General features: G+C 38.0%; 1 protein-coding gene across 4 annotated transcripts in view; it reads right to left on the reverse strand.

Moving 5' to 3' along the window:
• PTPRO (protein tyrosine phosphatase receptor type O) overlaps positions 1-14,176 on the reverse strand; it is a 1,723,724-nt gene that overhangs the window by 650,008 nt on the left and 1,059,540 nt on the right. The gene's annotated exons all lie outside the window — the stretch shown is intronic.

A 14,176-nucleotide genomic window follows, 5' to 3' on the forward strand; every position in this document is an offset into this window, starting at 1 on the left:
AGGGCATAGGGCCTTTACAAGCCTAGCTATGTAAAAAAACTGTGTAACCTTACTGATCATAGTTTGATGGTCGTTGTTAGCAGAGCGATTCTGTGATCAGCACCAACTACCCCTGTCCATCAGGGACATAGATGCCACCCCGGGGGGAGGGATTTACGATCACCCATCCAATTGTCAAGGTTCTGATTAAATAGGGTCATTGAGGAGCTCTGCTTCACATGAAGAGGGAGCTTATTCCAGAGGAGTGGCAATCTCTGGGAGATATATCTGTCTCTCCAACATGTTTTGTTAATGTCACAGGTTAGGTTGAGATCCCTGGAACCAGTGACTCTTGTTCCATTTGATTTTTGGATGTGGAGCATTTCCATTAGGGCAGTGTCAGAGACTGCTCTGTATGTCAGACACATGTCACCTGTATGATACAGAGTGCAGTGACAGGACTTTCAGTCTTTTCATGTAAGTCACATTTTGGAGGCCCTGGATTCTCTTGGTTAGAAACCTCTGCAGTCTCTCCAGTTGCTGCAGGTGTCTGGTGAGTTACACATTGAAGGGGGCATTGTACTCAATTAGTGGTCTGATAAGGGTTGAGTACAGTGGAGTTATAACCTCCTTAGTCTTGGATGTGATGCCATTATTTATGAGATGCGCAATGTAGAAGGCTTCCCCTACCACTTTGGACACATGGTGATCAAAGTACAGATTTTATCAACCTGTGTTCCCAAGTCTCATACCACTGGGTTTGAGCTTAGAGGGGGTACTAGCTATATTATAATTAGCAGAGGCTACTTCTTTGTCAAAGGGGATAATGAGGCATTTTTTTACATTTAGTTTTAGTCTGTAACTCTGGCACTAAACATTTGTCTGTGTCAGCCCCTTCTGCAATATATTTACATCATCTGGGGATTCAATGCTCTTCTGCAAACTTGGTAAGCCAAAGGCCATCTACTTTCACCTGGACCTCAGAGAAACAGATTCCAAACAGTAGAGGGTCCAGCACAGATCCTTGTAGTACCTCACTAGTAACTGGTCTACTGGTTGAGGTGGACTCCCTAACTTTGAAAATTTGTGTTTTCTCTGTGAACCAGTTGGCTACACATCTAGTGATGTATGGGACAATCCCCATCTGGGAGAGTTTCTCAATGATCCCTCAGTGGAGGATTGTGTTAAAAGCCTTGGCTAAATCAAGATAGGTGGTATGTACTGCTTTGCCCTTATCCAGGGCTTTGGTAACATTCTCAAAGAAGTCTGCCAGGTTTAGTAAGCAAGCACTTGAGAAAACTAAACTGGGTTGGGTCAAGAGTTTGAAGGTTGCCTATGTCCTTGTTGATAAGGTCCATGATGATTTTTTCATGATCTTTCAGATAATGCTGATTAGGCTTATGGGTCACTAGTTTCCTGAGTCAGTTGATGGACCCCCTTAGACCAAGGGGATTACTGTTGCAGTTCTCCACTCTGCTGGAACAAAACCAGTGCTCATGCTATATTTATGGAGAGTAGCAAGTGTTTCCATTAGGTCTTATTTTAGATTGTTTAATAAGCAACTTGGGAGGCTATCTGGTCCCATAGAGGCTGAGTGTTTAGCCTTGGAGAGTGCTTGTATGACCTGTTCTGTGGAAATACTCAGAAGAGAACTGGTGCCAAGAATGCTTTAGAGTATGGCTGGTAGGGATGGGGGGGGGGCTATTGCCAAATCTTCCAGTTAGCAGGTTGGCAATTTTTTCAGGTTCAGTATGGGTGGTACCATCCACTGTAAGTTTGGCACACAGCTGAGCATTCACTTTAATGATTTAGACGTAACTAAAGAATGCCTTATGGTTGTCTTTAGCTAAAGATGCAAATTTAGTCTTATAACTAGCCTTAGAGGACTTTACAGGAAATCTGATTTGCTTGTTCAAGCTGTGGAGGGTATTCTTCCTCTGTTGATTAAGTACCCTCTTCTTCTTAGACATCAGTTTCTTTCTTTTGTTATATAACTTTTTTATACTTACAGTCCACCAGGTTGTCTTGTATATTTTGGGAGGACCTGGTTTTAGTCCTGTTAGGTACAGCTGAATCAATACATCTGTCTAAATGGCTATATAGGGCATTTGTGTACTCTTCTGCAGAGGAGTCATTGTTGGCTGTGTTAGCAAGGGCTTTGAAACTTTTTACACCATCACATAGTAGGCTACAGTTTGCTTTGGAGAAATTTTTCAGTTTTTTTGCTCCTGTGAGGGGTTTAATCTTTACTTTAAACAAGCCTGTTTATGGTCTAACCTTACCAGGGAGGGCAACACATAAAGAGTAGTGCACTGACCCCCCATTTGAGCCCCTTGTGGGAGTGCAGACCAAGTGTTCCAGGGCATTTGAATTAACAAAATCCAGGTACCTCAGAACAATCATGTTTGTACTCATGTAGATCACCCAGTCAATGGAAGATTAGTGACAATCTGCCATGACCAAGGAGTTTGGCTGTATCCTGAGTCACTCTAGCAAGTCCAGGTAGGCAGTGTGCTTCTCCTGGTTCATAGTGGGGGACCTGTAGCTAGTGATGATGTGGTAGAATATTTTGTCTATAGTTATTTGGGCCTGGAGTAGCTCAAGAGAGTTATACTGTTTTACCAGTCTCGAGGTGTATTTGGATTTAATGAAGATGAATACATCTCCCCCGCTTTGTTCTTTCATGCTCGTTTTGAGGTCTGAATGTGTGAAAGTCATTGCAACCTTGCATGGCTAGGGTGGTCTCTGCAGCCTTGAATCTAGTCTCAGTGACTGCACAGATATCAGCATCTTCCAAGGTGATGAGTGCTTCCAGGGAGTGCAGTTAACTGTTTAGGCTCCTAGCAGTAAGCAGCTTGACCTTGAGTTTTCCTCTAGTGGATTTCTTTACATTGGAAGTTTTGTTGTTTTGACATTGCTTAAAAAAGGCAGTATGGGGGAGGCAAGCATCTTTGCTAGCAAAAGCCTTGAGGAGACAGGTGAGTGCCATCTCTGGGAAAGCAGCATGGTCTGTTGACCATGTCTTCCCAGGCTGTCAGATACTGGATTCCCCTGGAGTGACACCAGAAGCTAAGCCAATTGTTGAAATCAATCTTTTTTTGTCTGTACTGTGCCATAATTCAAGGCAAAGGTAGAATGCTGCTTAGGGCTAGGGACATACCTGCCTGGGACACATAATCTGAGAGTTCCATCATGTCTCTCTTCACATAGTGCAGACAGGTACATCTCAAGTCACTAAGACAGAGTCATAATGTTAATTGTTGCTGAGTGACTTGAATGCATGCATGATTTGATGGATCCTGGCACCTGACAAGCAGCTGACTGTGACCTTGTCCTTGTAAAACCTCTTGAGGGGGACATCTGTGTCTCACTATTGAGTTGCCTAAGACTAAGACATTATGATTTGAGGTGTTTTGCCTTAGAGGCTTAATTGCTGAGATACTGATATGTGTATTGTTATGTGTAATGGCGGATTCTGTTTGTGTACCAGTATGTATAGGTTTTCTGCTTGGGAGGTCTCTAGTGTTTGGTTGGCTGTTAGTGAGTACCTCCATGTATGTGGATTTATGTATCTTGATTTTATTTTATGTGAGTGAAGAGGAGTGTGTGCTGACAACCTGTTTGATGTCTTGTTTATTGTTAACCCTGCTTATCTTTTTCTTTTACTATTCTACCCTTGGCTTTTCTGTTTGCAGAGTGTGCCTGAACTTCTTGTATTATTTGGTACAGCCATTCCTAACTATGTAAAAGCCTGCTTTGCATGGCTAACTATCTGCTCAGTTGTTTCCCCCTGAGTTAAACTAAATGTGTTTATTAGATACTTCTCTGTTGGAACTATTACTTGTATTCCTAACAGTGAAACACAAGGAGCCTTGATTATTTAACTGCACAGGACATACTTTCCAACTGAAAAATGTAACATTTAGGTGGATATATGCTGATCCTATGTGGGAATCACTTCTATCACACCAAGTGGCTGTTATGTGCTCTTTTTGAACTTGCTTAGCCCTTTGTTTTTATCTCTTATGTCCTGTTCCTGGGGTGTCTCTATTGCTAAACTACAATGCTAAAGGTATATGAACTTACTTGCCTATGCATACTGTTTTATCTTGATATTTGAAATGTAAGCCTGTTATTTACATGATACCTAGGCCTGTATGTATACCCTTCTGAAGTGCAAGTATTTTCTTTATTGCTAGAGTGAATATTTTTAACCAAGCCTTCTCTAAACATTTACCTTAGTATCTTGTTATTACAATTTTTAAGTAGAACTGATTGAAATACCTAACCTATCAGTATACTATAGCTACTTGTTCTGCCTTAATACATTATTAATACCCTTTTATCTTACCTCCCACCCTCCTAGCTTTCTATCCTGTACCCTGCAATAAGGGACCTGCCTGACTACTAAGGATTCCCTCATCTACCTCCAGCCTGCCAACTTGGACCTTCCTTTTCTGCTATCCCAGTACTTTTCACCTCTTTGAACAGCATTTTGCAAAGTATGTATTATCATTGCCCCTGCTGAAAGCAAATCTGTGTTAGTTTTGTTCATTCGTTTTGTAAAACCCTATTAACTGACTGTTAGACCCCGAGTCAGGAAAACCAGCAGCCAGACCCCTCCCTAGGACCATTATTATCTATATACTGTTTCCCTGCTGTTTAGTTTACCCTTCCCTACTAGCTATACTTCTGCACTTTGTCACCTGTTGTTATACCAACTCTGACCATTAGGTGGCAGCCTAACTCAGCCTTGACCCCTTACTCTCTTTTCAATTTTACTAGCTTTGGCTCATTACATTCTTTCCTTTTCTTCCCTTGCCCTACTGCCTAGTTACTCCCCTAATCTCTCTCTCGCTGCTCTTTCTCTGCACTCTTCTCATCCCCTACCCTCAGCAGACTAGTAATTTCCTTACTCTACCCTCCTCACTACCCTTAGTCTTCCATCTTACCTGCTCCACTGCAACCTACTTACCTGCTCCACCTGCTCTCTCTGGGTTGTTACTGCTTACTGATTGTCTCCTGTCTCTGCACTCTTCTCATCCCCTACCCTCAGCGAACTAGTAATTTCCTTACTCTGCCCTCCTCACTACCCTTAGTCTTCCATCTTACCTGCTCCACTGCAACCTACTTACCTGCTCCACCTGCTCTCTCTTGGTTGTTACTGCTTACTGATTGTCTCCTGCTCTACTTGCTCTGACCCTCTCCGTTCGCCCTATGGGCTCACTCCGCTCCCCTACCCTACCCCCAATTCCCACCCACCCCAGTACTCTTTAACTTATACCTATCAAGCCACACCCTCTATTCCACTTAACCAATCAACTCCTCCCCTTATCACCCTCCTTAATCATCTTCACACTAAAGCAAATTACTATACCCCTCCTCTTCACCTTAACTTCATATCTACTCTCCCTCAAACCTCCTCTAACTAATCAAACATTCTATTAATCTTTTTTCACTACATAATTATTCACTTTACCTGCCTTACAACATACTTAATCTTTCTACCACACTATTACAACATGGCCTATGTAAAACGAAAAAACGCGAACGAGCCCAATAAGAGGATAGCCACCAGGTTTATTTAGCGTTGATACTTGAATATTTTTACAAAAACGCTTTCGGTGGAGACAATGCACCACCTTCTTCAGAATACAAAGTTCGTAATAACAGATACACCACTTTTAATGCATTTAAAACAACAATTAATAGACGTCACTTCCTTTTATTTGACTAAACAAGAACACCTGGAGTTCATTTATTCATAATTTGTATATTTAAATAAATAAATAAACATATATCACTATTCCGCTGGAAATATGTGTTTACTTTTAATATGTATTAAAAACAACACTGAAAGTGGAAATAAAAATAAAAATTTAGCATTTAAAACGGGCTCGCCTATACTGTAATGTTAACTAGGATGTGCCCTTATTTGATATTTTATGAATACATGCAGCAGCCGCTAAGAGCAAGTCTACATTTAGGGCAAAAAAGCAAAGACTTTCATTAATGCCTCTCTGGTTCCATGTAGAAATGCTTTAACCCTCAATAGGTGTTACAAATGTGTGATGAGATGAAATAAGATGAAATACACTGGAATAAAATTAAAATTAAAATATATCAGTACCTTTTTCGTTTAGTTTATGGGAATTACTAATGCTTATAAAATCATTTGTTAAAATTATTTATTAAAATCATACATTTATTTCTAACTATTCAAAATTGATGCATTATAAAAAAATGGTTAATAAACTAATCACTTTCTTTAAAAATGTGTGTTTGTGTGTGTATATTTTTTACAACATATGTTAATTCAAATTTTAAAAGATTTTCAATTTTTCCTATTTGAAAAAATAATAAATTAATAAATTATGAATTCATTGTTACATTTACCTAACATGTATAGAAAAATAAATATGTAGGTTATGTATATACATATATTTTATTATATTAATAAATAAATGTGTGGGTAAATTTTTAATCAAATTATTTGTTGTAAATTTTTATTAATGTTTTCATTGTGTAAATTAATGTGTGTATAATAATTAATGTTGAACATACTAATGCATTAATTTCTAAAATAAAAACTTCAATAATAAATACATAAATAATGTAAAACAAATTATGTAGTCTAACACTTGTTGCTTTTTTTATAGTACTAAAATATTAACAATGTTGTTTATAATAAATGTCTCTTATACCCTTTTAAGGGCTAACAATTTAAGAATACATTTAATTGATATGAAATCATTTAGGCCTGGATATGCACTTGCGTTAGTTCTGATTTGCCACATTAACTCATCCAGCTCTAGAGTTAGTTGCCATGGTCCACCTCTTGGGTCTTGTGTTCTTTGATGTAAAATAATAAACTTGAAATTGTGATTACAATGTTCCAGTATGTGTTTCGCTAATGCATTGTTAGTGTCCTGCTTAATAATAGCATACTTATGTTCATAAATCCTTTGCTTAATTTTTCTCTCTGTTTTGCCTATATAAAAATGGCCTATGTACATACACCTATCCTCAAAAACTTTCTACTCTCTTCTTCTTCATTCATATTCCTTATTGTAACTTATACCCTTACCTACTATGAACATTACTCTATGGTCTTTAAAGTACCCCCTCCACAGCAAACACTACCAATTACACATCCCAACTCTCTCTCTCATAGTAACATAACCTTTACTTCAACATACCTACTTCCTAGGTTTCACAGAAGTACACACATTACTTACTTCCCCTACAAGATAAGTTTACCCAAATACCATAAAATTATAAAAACTGCAATGATACAGTCCTCAAACCTTCTAATAGGCGGAGACATTCATCCTAATCCTAGCCCAATTCCACATACTGACAAGCTACAAAAACAATCAATCATTGATGCTTCCTCCTCTATAACATTAGGAAACTCACTCAAAATAGCTCAACTCAATATCCATAGTATCAATAACAAAATTAGCCAACTGCATGCTCTTTTACAAGTTCATGCATTTGATATCCTTTGCCTAACTGAAACTTGGTTAAAACCCTCTACTCACGACCTAGAAATAACCCTACCTGGATATAACATCCTAAGATCCGACCATACATCCAAAAAAGGAGGAGGTGTAGCCATCTTGCATAAATCTGAACTTTTTGTTTCACCCATTAATATGTTATTACCCTCTAATACCAATGCTGAAACTATTACTGTCAAACTTCAAATTAATAGCGCTAAATCTATCTATATAATCTGCTCCTTCATCCCTCCAGGAAATAATATTACCACTCTCTAAAATATTCTTAGCAGCTTATGTACTCTCCTACATCAAGAAACTATAGTACTTGGCGATTTTAACATAGACTGGACCACATGTAACTCCCCTAATCCAAACACCCACATAAACCTATTTGGCTTCACTCAAATTATAAACTTCCCCACAAGATTCCATAAACCTAGTAAAAAGGAAACTATTCTCGATTGGATCCTTATAAACAGTCATCCTGATACTTATAAAGTAGGAACTCTCCCTGACGACATTAGTGATCATGTTCTAACCTTCATAATAAAGCAAAAGAAATACAGCTCTAATACTAACAATATGGTCACCTTTCATTCTAAAAAATACTTCCAAGCATAAAACTTCCAAAATGAGCTAAAAGCCTGTAATTAGTCACCTCTAAAGCAACTCAAACTGAATGAAGCAGTCGCTTACTTTATTACATTCCTTCAAATCCTAGATAGCCATGCCCACATCAGCTCTTCCCGTATAAGGACTAAAATAGCTCCCTGGCTCACAAAACAAACCAGAGAAAAAATGTTCCTACGGAACAAAATATGGGCCAAATGGAGAGCCACTAAGAATGCTGCTGACCACTTATACTTTAAGCAATTAAGAAACGCTACCAAAAAAGACATTTTGTTAGACAAAAAAAACTACTATTCCAAACTACAACAATCACACTCTAAAAACCCTCAAAAGTTTTGGTCAAGCATTAATAAACTTCTGAAACCAGGGCAGACTAGAACTCCAGCCCCAAACTCCATTCCCCATGATAGTCCTTTGCTAATAGCCAACACTTTCAACAACTACTTCACTGAAGCAATTCAAACTCTAACAAAAACACTAACACCCACCACCCCCTCTTTTTCTCAAAATACAAACAGTTCAATTCCCTTTTTACATTTACAACCTGTTCCAACTTCCTTCATCTGCAAACTCCTTCAGAAACTCAAACCTTGTACTCCCTCTGCTGATAACCTGCCAGCAGAATACCTTCAACTAGCTGCCAAAGCCTTAGCTTATCCAATATCCATCCTTATAAACAGATCAATCACAGAAGGTACCATCCCTTCCATATGGAAAGTATCCCATATAATTCCTCTGCATAAAGGAGGCAAATCCACTGACATTTCTAACTACCGACCAATTGCTCTACTCTCTCCATTGGCCAAAATAATGGAAAAATGTATCCACCATCAACTACTTCATCACCTGCTCCATAACAACTTACTTGCTAATTGTCAGCATGGCTTCAGGCCCTTTCATAGTACCGCTACTGCCCTACTAAGCTTTACTGACTGTATTAACAGGAATCAAAATAATAACTCTCTCTCATCTGCTCTATTTATAGACCTATCAAAAGCTTTTGATATGGTCAACCATAGCTTACTTATTAGCACCCTAGAAGCCCAATCTCTTGCCCCACAAGCTATTCTTTGGTTTAAATCCTATCTAGAAAACAGACATCAAGCAGTGCTCTGGGACAATAATCTTTCTGCTCCCCTCCCTGTGAACACTGGAGTCCCTCAAGGCTCTATCTTAGGCCCGCTTTTTTCTATTTTTATTAACAATCTCTACACTGTTGTTCCACAAGCCTCTTGTATACAATACGCTGATGACTCTACCCTTATCTGCACTACTAAGTCCTCATCCTCTCTCCAAACCCTTACTCAAACTGTATTTAACTCTGTTGAAAAGTGGTTTACTGATCAATGCCTCCTCCTCAACCCCCCCCAAAAAACAAACTATTACTCTTCACTCCCACACAAAAATCTCCACAGATCCACTTCACTATCACCTCCTATAATGGAACTTGTATTTCCCCTGATCCTACTGCACGACTTCTGGGCATAACCATTGATCATAACCTCAACTTTGATGACCATATCAATAATAATATTCAAACTATCAATAAAAAACTAGGCTCTCTGTACAGACTCAAACCCTTCCTTACACAAATTGCTAGAACCACCATTGCCCAGGCTCATCTTTCTTCTACCCTATTCTATGCTTCTGCCATCTATACCAATCTATCTAAACACAATCTTACCAAGCTTGAAACTAGCTATAATAATACAGTCAGATTTGCCACTGGCTCCCCCTATAGAACCCACCATTGTCTTAATCTTAAACAACTTGGAAGATTAGAACTACAAAACCAATTACGATACAATCAACTTGTGATAACACAAAAAATTCTGTACCACCCTACTAATACTCCTATCCTCTCTAACCTGATCTCCCTATACAAAAATCTTACAACACTACGCTCAGCTAGTAAGTTACTTATTGCCAACAATAAATCCAACAACAAAGCTGGTGACTCACTCTTTACCAATGTCGTGGGCAGAATCTGTAACAATCTTCCTAAAACACTTAATTCTCTCTCATCTACTCCACTCTTTAAAAAACACCTCAAAGTTCATCTAAAAACACATTGGCTTTGTCCCTGCTCAAAGCTTGACTAAACATTACTTATCCTCCTTTCTCTTCCACTTTTCCCCAGCCTCCTGGGATACTGCCCAACAGTTTTTAATTATTATAAGCTAACTCTTTAACACTATTTATTCCAGCCTACTCTCTTTCTCCCTGCTTGACTAAGTGATTGTTAAATTGTTTTTCAGATATTGTATAAACTTGTGATGATTGTACCAGATAATTCATGGCTTGTTGTTGCTTTAACCTATACCAAGACTCTGTTACATTGATCCCACTAATAACTTGTACTCTCTTTACAAACATTTTTTGCTTATAATGTATCTTAAGCTTGTTTTTTTTTTTTTTTAACTATTGTATGTAGTAATCTTCTCATACTTGGAGCTTTTCTCCCCGGGCCTCTACTGAAAATGGATATGTATCAAGCTAGACTAGTCCGGTCAACAAATATAAAATAAATAAATAATAAATAAATGAGTGGACTGATTCTAGTTTCATGGTATAATTAACATCTCTCACATACTATATTTGTTTGCTTTAGGAGCAATTGGTTGTCATTACACTAGAGACAATTGCTACATTGCCCATGTCAATCAGGCTGGCTGAAGAAATTTGGGAAACTGACTGTCCATACTACAGCTAATTATGAAGTACTAATTTGTGAGAGGTCAAATTAGATCAATTATTGCTCTGTGATTAACAAGGGTATTTTCTCTATAGAAGATCAGGAATTAAAAGTGGGACAAGAACCCCAGCAGAGAACCTGGGAGGGTTTCACTGACTGGTGTCCAGGAAAAAAAATAGTTTCTAAGCATTTGCATCTAGACAAGGCACTGCTAACCCCTGTTGCATGGTATACAGCTATGAACAAATGTGAGGCTTATATACAAGTGAAATTAAACAGTTTTAAATTAGTCTGCTAATGGGAAATCACATAATGATCCTTCCTCCAGCAATCTCCAGCTCAGACAAGGTTATATCCACATTTTCTGCCACAAGGGTGCAGGGGAGCCCTTCTTAATGTAAGATGGCTGGATATAAGTTCAAGTGTATGAAAAAATAGGCTAGATTCAGCAAGTCTGGATCTCGTCTATACTAACAAAGCAATATTTTAGTAAAAAACAAGTGCAGGTAATAAGCAGGCACAAACAGAAAAAACACTCAAAAAGACATACATTAATGCAGTAAAACAATGCAATACAGATGAAAAAGTGCAAATCAAACCCCAAAATAAGCTTAATTTCTTGTTCTTAGCTTTGGGTGGCTTAGATTCAAGTAGAAATGTGCTGAACCTCTGGCAAAGGATACCAAACGCAGAAAAGCCCTGGTTAATTGAGCCAAAAAATGTGCAAGTGTAAGGCTTATAAATAAGTGAAAGTAAACAGTTTTAAACTAGTCTGCCAATAGGAAATCACATGATGATCCCTCAGAAACCCCCAGCTCAGACAAGGCTATATCCACACTCTTCTGCCACAAGGATGCAAGGGGATCTCTTCTTAACGTAGGTTGGCTGGATTTGAGTTCAAGTGTATGAAAAACAGGCTAGATTTAGCAAGTTTGGATCTAGTCTATGCTAACTAATTAATACTTCAGTGCAAAACAAGTGCAGGTAATAAGCAAGTAAAAACAGTAAAAACAGAAAAGAATGCAGAATTTAATGCAGTGAAACAGTAAAACACAGATGAAAAAGGGCATATTAAACTCAGGATACCCCAGTCACCATAGGCGGAAGAATGAATATACTGTCAATCAGAGGTGGGTGGGTGGCCTACATTATAAGTATGTGTGCAGACAGATAGATTGCCATGAAAGCCAGATGTTACTAGATGGGTGGTGACCATGGCAGATGACCTAAGGGAAACATCACAGTTAAGGTGGTAAATTTAGACTTCCTTCAATTAAAAAAGACTGTCCATGCTAATTCACATTTATTAGATGATGGTTGGAGTAACATTACATAGATAAATAAAAAAGTATATGCAGACAATGACTTCCACAGATGTCCTAGGTCATAGTTCAATTCACAATTGATCTTATAAGTGCTTGACAACGATAGAACTCAGCTGAGATCCAGAGACATATGACTTTCCTTGCCAGCTGGACTAAAAAGTGAAATGACACTATTTTAGGACTACAGAAATGCATAATAATGCTGTTTCAGGAAGATGGTTTGATGTTTTATTAATGAGAAATAGTAGTATTCATTTACACACTGATACACACACACACACACACACATATATATATATATATATATATATATATATATATATATATGTATAGAAAGATATGCTCATAAAATACACACACACACACACACACACACACACACACACACACACACACACACACACACACACACAGAGATGTAAACATACTTTTCAAAGAAATGCTACATGATTAATTAATTGATTACTTAATTAAGGTAATCAATAAAATATTCATGCATTTATGTGCCTGTTTATGCTTTATTGATGAATTCATTCCACTAGGCCAATGACCTCTTTTCAGGGAAGATCCAAGGTGGTATCTATGCTGACTAGGAGAAATGTTGCCACAGGGAGGAGGGGGGATTTTATTGCTCAGTAGGTAATGTTGTGGTGTTTCCTGCTAGATTCATGCCTGAGTACAGAGAAGGGAATCATGTACTGACTACTTTTGTTTCAAGGCCTCCAAATGTGATTGTGGAGAAGACTCTGAATGTTCCTGCTTCACAAAATATTTGTGAATGTTTTGGATAAATCTGCTCCTATCACTAAGATAGAAAGTTGGAGCCTTGGTGATAGGAGTTACTGGGAATGTTGAGTACTACAGATAAGTTTAGAGACGGTGACAAAAGTTGGATCATGTTATAAAAAAATCTTAGATACCTTTCCCATTCACATTCTATTATTTCACTTGACAGTCAGGATTTGTTGGAATACTCCTGTAGTTTTCTCATATACAGCTGGACCTTCTGTTTGTGTTCCTGTTATTTGTGATCTGTCTGCTACTAGTGAAAAAACATTCAGGTCTTATGCTGCTGTTACTGATTCCAAACAGATGCCGCTCCTGAGCTGTGCTAAGCAGTCTTCAGGCTGATGAAGTCTGTGTGCTGTGAGTGAGACTGTTCAAAGCTGACACTACTTTTGACAGAGCTTTTGTTTGGGACCCCATAATTAACTTGTCTGGTTTGCACTCAGCTAATAATAAGTCTCTTATTCATCATGATACAGATTTTATTTATATTGGCAGGTCTTGTTGCTAAAAAAGTGAGAAAAGCGAGGAAATGTCCCATATAAGTATTTGTTCTTTGAAAATTAATAGGATACACTCCTGTTTAAGGAGAGGGTTATTGGTGCAATGGGCCATATAGTTCATATCTGATGTTTATGTCTATTGATTGTGCATCTTACTTAAGAAAAGATACTCACCTTACTGATTTGTCATTCCTTTGGTGATGCCTCTTTTTGGATGAAGGCAAATGATTAGTGTTCTTTCCTTTCTAGGCAACGGACACTTATCGATGCTTACTGATTTTCACCTTAGAAGATATGTCATGTTAGATGTTTCCTGTTTGAAAGGACTTCAAATTGTAACTCTTTATGCCTCTACTAATCATACTGATATAACAATATTGCTGAACAAGTTAGGCCAATTATTGTTACTTGACATGCAGAATATTTGGGAAGGGAATTTCAACATGAATTTCAGATATTCAGCATGGGGTACTTATTATTATTTAATGGTATGACACAGTTTGGTTAGCTAAGTCTCACCCTTTAACATTTTTCACTATTTTAAAAGGTCTGAGATTGACTTTTTTTTTCTTCTGCTTTAGTGGAACTTTCATCTTCCACTTTCCATGTTAATTATCCTTATCACAATAATGTTCTTAGTTCTTTTGGGTTTAGACCTATCTTTCCTGCCCCTGGTAAATGTATTCTTAATTTGAATGGCAGTGTATTGCATGGGTCCTTTTTTTAAAACGCTTGCGGCTTTGTTGGAGGATC

Source organism: Protopterus annectens, chromosome 11.part0 (genome assembly GCF_019279795.1).
Source record: "Protopterus annectens isolate FY-2018-M chromosome 11.part0, PAN1.0, whole genome shotgun sequence".
Classification (NCBI taxonomy): Eukaryota; Metazoa; Chordata; order Ceratodontiformes; family Protopteridae; genus Protopterus; species Protopterus annectens.